This window comes from Salvelinus alpinus, chromosome 1, assembly GCF_045679555.1.
Source record: "Salvelinus alpinus chromosome 1, SLU_Salpinus.1, whole genome shotgun sequence".
Classification (NCBI taxonomy): domain Eukaryota; kingdom Metazoa; phylum Chordata; class Actinopteri; order Salmoniformes; family Salmonidae; genus Salvelinus; species Salvelinus alpinus.
In genome coordinates, this window is record NC_092086.1 from 44,231,891 (window position 1) to 44,237,890 (window position 6,000).

Genomic DNA, 6,000 nt, shown 5'->3' on the forward strand with positions numbered 1-6,000 from the left:
GGTGGAGATTATAACAGAACATGGCCAAGATGTTCAAATGTTCATAAATGACCAGCATGGTCAAATAATAATAATCACAGTAGTTGTCGAGGGTGCAACCTCAGGGGTAAATGTCAGTTGGCTTTTCATAGCCGATCATTGAGAGTATCTCTACCGCTCCTGCTGTCTCTAGAGAGTTGAAAACAGCAGGTCTGGGACAGGTAGCACGTTCGGTGAACAGGTCAGGGTTCCATAGCCGCAGGCAGAACAGTTGAAACTGGAGCAGCAGCACGGCCAGGTGGACTGGGGACAGCAAGGAGTCATCATGCCAGGTAGTCCTGAGGCATGGTCCTAGGGCTCAGGTCCTCCGAGAGAGAGAAAGAAAGAAAGAGAGAGAATTAGAGAGAGCATACTTAAATGCACACAGGACACCGGATAAGACAGGAGAAATACTCCAGATATAACAGACTGACCCTAGCCCCCCGACACATAAACTACTGCAGCATAAATACTGGAGGCTGAGACAGGAGGGGTCAGGAGACACTGTGGCCCCATCCGATGATACCCCCGGATAGGGCCAAACAGGCAGGATATAACCCCACCCACTTTGCCAAAGCACAGCACCCACACCACTAGAGGGATATCTTCAACCACCAACTTACCATCCTGAGACAAGGCCGAGTATAGCCCACAAAGATCTCCGCCACGGCACAACCCAAGGGGGGGGCGCCAACCCAGACAGGAAGACCACGTCAGCAACTCAACCCACTCAAGTGACGCACCCCTCTTAGGGATGGCATGGAAGAGCACCAGTAAGCCAGTGACTCAGCCCCTGTAATAGGGTTAGAGGCAGATAATCCCAGTGGAGAGAGGGGAACCGGCCAGGCAGAGACAGCAAGGGCGGTTCGTTGCTCCAGAGCCTTTCCGTTCACCTTCACACTCCTGGGCCAGACTACACTCAATCATATGACCTACTGAAGAGATGAGTCTTCAGTAAAGACTTAAAGGTTGAGACCGAGTCTGCGTCTCTCACATGGGTAGGCAGACCATTCCATAAAAATGGAGCTCTATTGGAGAAAGCCCTGCCTTCAGCTGTTTGCTTAGAAATTCTAGGGACAACAAGGAGTCCTGCATCTTGTGACCATAGCGTACGTGTAGGTATGTACGGCAGGACCAAATTGGAAAGATAGGTAGGAGCAAGCCCATGTAATGCTTTGTAGGTTAGCAGTAAAACCTTGAAATCAGCCCTTGCCTTAACAGGAAGCCAGTGTAGGGAGGCTAGCACTGGAGTAATATGATCACATTTTTTGGTTCTAGTCAGGATTCTAGCAGCCGTATTTAGCACTAACTGAAGTTTATTTAGTGCTTTATCCGGGTAGCCGGAAAGTAGAGCATTGCAGTAGTCTAACCTAGAAGTAACAAAAGCATGGATTAATTTTTCTGCATCATTTTTGGACAGAAAGTTTCTGATTTTTGCAATGTTACGTAGATGGAAAAAAGCTGTCCTTGAAACAGTCTTGATATGTTCGTCAAAAGAGAGATCAGGGTCCAGAGTAACGCCGAGGTCCTTCACAGTTTTATTTGAGACGACTGTACAACCATCAAGATTAATTGTCAGATTCAACAGAAGATCTCTTTGTTTCTTGGGACATAGAACAAGCATCTCTGTTTTGTCCGAGTTTACATCATCATCCAATAAGGCATGCAAAAATGGTTTCATTTGAAGAGTGTTCGGTCAGGTCATACTGTACGCTGGTCCATAAGTCTCTCACAGTCACTTTGTGTCTTCTCAACTTGATCAGTGGAACTGTAGTTGCTGTCTTGCTACTGTGACACAAGAATAAAGAGGGACAAGGTGTCTTCTCTCTGAATGGTATGCAATAGTGACGGTGTGTGTGGTCACTGTGTGTGTGATTCTGTGTGTTGGAGAGGTGATCATCACCAACTGTTAAAAAAACATGGCACTCTCTGCATGGCAACGGGGTAGCATAGCAACCAGTTGCTAGGGACTGGGGCTAAGGCGCCCCCCCCCCCCGTGGTGTTGACGTGAGTCTCTGGCAAGTGAACCGTTAAAAGGAGGAATTCCCCTGTGACAGTGGGCTATCGCATGCCACAAACCTGTTGCCATGGTGACCAGTATGTGGAGGTTGACGGTACAGACGACGGGGACCATTAGCTTCAGTGGAAGAGGGTCCTGGAGGGGGGCAGGATGTGGGCGTCTGTCTCATTGAAGGGCGAGATGCCAACACACACAAGTGAGGGTGTGGTAATTGTGACACCCTTTCTAGGTACCACCCAGTCTCCATTGGCACATCTGACTTCACACTGATAACAATTATTGTGCAAATGTCAGGACAGCAGCCGGGTGGATTTGGGTTTATTTTTGGATCAACACGGAGAATAGTGAATTATCTACAGGGCTGTCCTTTCTGAATCAAATCAAATCAAATCAAATGTATTTATATAGCCCTTCGTACATCAGCTGATATCTCAAAGTGCTGTACAGAAACCCAGCCTAAAACCCCAAACAGCAAGCAATGCAGGTGTAGAAGCACGGTGGCTAGGAAAAACTCCCTAGAAAGGCCAAAACCTAGGAAGAAACCTAGAGAGGAACCAGGCTATGAGGGGTGGCCAGTCCCCCTTGGTGTTTTCCCTCTAAACATACAGTAGTGTCAGTGTATATGCATTTATTAGACAGGTTCAAACCACTGATTGTTTGGTGGTACAGTACATTTACCATTGAAGTCTTGTTTCAGTTTTGACTACAGTCAGTGGTAGGAGGGTAAGAGGACAATTGTCATCACTATATCAGAACAGGAGGAGAGAAGTGGTGACCCTTTGCTGGCCTCCACTGGCAAGAAGAGGAACAGGTGCCGAAAACTTCTCCACCACATTCAACCAACCGTATGTGAGTCAGTCAGGTACATGAAAAGGCTCTTGTAAAAGCCTATCTGGACATCAAGCTCCACATCCAAACATGGGGTTCTGTTTGAGAGGGAAAATCATGGATGGAGCTATTTTTTGATTGTGTAGAGAGATCAAAAAAATTAAGAAAACAAAAAAGAAACATTGATTACCTTACTGGGGAAGAATGTTGCTTTTGGCCGGCGAGCAGGTAATTGATTTAGTTGTGAACGAATTGCCTCTTCAGACGAAGAGGAAGGACTGCATGAGGCCTCTATCAGCACAGTAGAGTGATGACCTGACCTGGCATAACAAAACAATAGGTGCCAAATTTAGCTCCACACCACACCTCTAAATATCTACAGTATCTACATACTGGATCTCTAACTGGATCGGTGCCTAGCACCGGGTCAATCCAGGCGGGTGTTTTTACATAAGAACCTTCCCAGCTGGTAACCCAGACTCCGCGGTAAAATGCAACACGCCTGGTACTCCAAAGTATCTTGGGAATGTGCGATGTTAAAAATAGTTGGTACTTGATGCAAAGCAGAACATTTCTGCACTATAAAAAGCTCCCACAGAGGATATGTGAAAGATACAGGCCATGGCAGATAGCCCTTCTAGCATGCCTTTCTCTGTCATCACAATGTGTGTGGGATATCTAAGAAGGGAGTGGTTAATAGAGAGATGTGTGTGTGTGTATGTGTGTGTATGTGTGTGTGCGTGCGTGCGTGCGTGCTTGCTTGCGTGTATGATTGCTTTGCCTAAATGAGCCCAGATTGTAGATCAGAGGAAAATATTATGTTTTCATAACCTCAATATTGTAAAAACTATCTTAATATTGACTTTAGAGGGCAGAGAGTACCATTGTGTGTGAATTAACTATACTGTAAAATCTATAAAGTATTATAACAGTCTATAAAGTATTATTAACCCTTATTAACTATTTACAGACCCTTGTAACGGCTGTCGCTTTCCTCATCCTCACTTGAGGTGAGGAGAGAAGGATCTTCGGACCAAAATGCGGAGTCAGGGAAATATGCCATCTTTATTTTTAATACGAAAACTGATGACACGAAAACAAACACTTTACAAAACTTACAAAATAACAAAACGACGTAGAACGGAACCTGAACATAAACTCACATGACAAACGTAAACTCACGAACAGGAACGTTACATCGAAACACACGAACAGCCAAACAGTCCCGATAGTGAATAACATCGACAACGACGAAAGACATCACAGGAGACAATCACCCACAAACAAACAGTGAGAATGCCCTACCTAAATATGACTCTTGATTAGAGGAAAACGCAAACCACCTGCCTCTAATCAAGAGCCATACCAGGCAAACCAAAACCAACATAGAAACGAATAACATAGACTGCCCACCCAAAACACATGCCCTGACCAAAAACACATAAAAAACAACATAAAACAGGTCAGGACTGTTACAGTACCCCCCCCCTCAAGATGCGCACAAGCACAAAGTCCAGGGGAGGGTCCGGGTGGGCAGTTGACCACGGTGGTGGTTCCGGCTCAGGACGCTGTCCCCATACCACCATAGTCACTCCCCTCTTCTGTCTACCCCTTCTACTGACCACCCTAACACTACCATCCCCTAAATAAACAGCTAGCACCGGGACAAGGGGCAGCACCGGGACAAGGGGTAGCACCGGGACAAGGGGTAGCACCGGGACAAGGGGCAGCACCAGAACAAGGGGCAGCACCAGGATAAGGACCAGCACCGGAATAAGGGGCAGCACCGGGACAAGGGGCAGCACCGGGACAAGGGGCAGCACCGGGACAAGGGGCAGCACCGGGACAAGGGGCAGCACCGGGACAAGGGGCAGCACCGGGACAAGGGGCAACACCGGGACAAGGGGCAGATCCCGGCTGAAGGACTCTGGCAGGTCCTGTTTGGACGGCTCTGGCAGGTCCATGCAGGCTGACGGCTCTCGACGCTCATGGCAGACTGACGGCTCTCGACGCTCATGGCAGGCTGACGGCTCTCGACGCTCATGGCAGGCTGACGGCTCTCGACGCTCATGGCAGGCTGACGGCTCTCGACGCTCATGGCAGGCTGACGGCTCTCGACGCTCATGGCAGGCTGACGGCTCTCGACGCTCATGGCGCTCTGACGGCTCTGGCTGCTCATGGCTCACTGACGGCTCTGGCTGCTCATGGCTCACTGACGGCTCTGGCTGCTCATGGCTCGCTGACGGCTCTGGCTGCTCATGGCTCGCTGACGGCTCTGGCTGCTCATGGCTCGCTGGCGGCTCTGGCAGATCCTGTCTGATTGGCGGCTCTGGCAGATCCTGTCTGGTTGGCGGCTCTGGCAGATCCTGTCTGGTTGGCGGCTCTGGCAGATCCTGTCTGGTTGGCGGCTCTGGCAGATCCTGTCTGGTTGGCGGCTCTGGCAGATCCTGTCTGGCGGGCGGCTCTGGCAGATCCTGTCTGGCGGGCGGCTCTAGCGGCTCCTGTCTGGCTGACGGCTCTAGCGGCTCCTGTCTGGCGGATGGCTCTGTAGGCTCATGGCAGACGGGCGGCTTTGCAGGCTCATGGCAGACGGGCGGCTTTGCAGGCTCCTGGCAGACGGATGGCTCAGATGGCGCTGGGGAGACGGATGGCTCAGATGGCGCTGGGGAGACGGATGGCTCAGATGGCGCTGGGGAGACGGATGGCTCAGATGGCGCTGGGGAGACGGATGGCTCAGATGGCGCTGGGGAGACGGATGGCTCTGGCCGGATACGGCGCACTGTAGACCTGGTGCGTGGTGCCGGAACTGGAGGCACCGGGCTAATGATAAGCACCTTCCTACTAGTGCGTGGAGCAGGGACAGGGCACACTGAACTCTCAAAGCGTACTCTATACCTGGTGCGTGGTACCGGCACTGGTGGCACCTGGCTGAGGGCACGCACCTCAGGACTAGTACGGGGAGAAGTGACAGTGTGTACAGGACTTAGGAGACGCACAGGTGGCTTAGTGCGTGGGGCCGGAACTGGAGGCACTGAACTGGATACACGCACTATAGGGAGAGTGCGTGGAGGAGGAACAGGGCTCTGGAAATGCACTGGTAGCCTAGTGCGTAATGTAGGCACTGTAGGTACTAG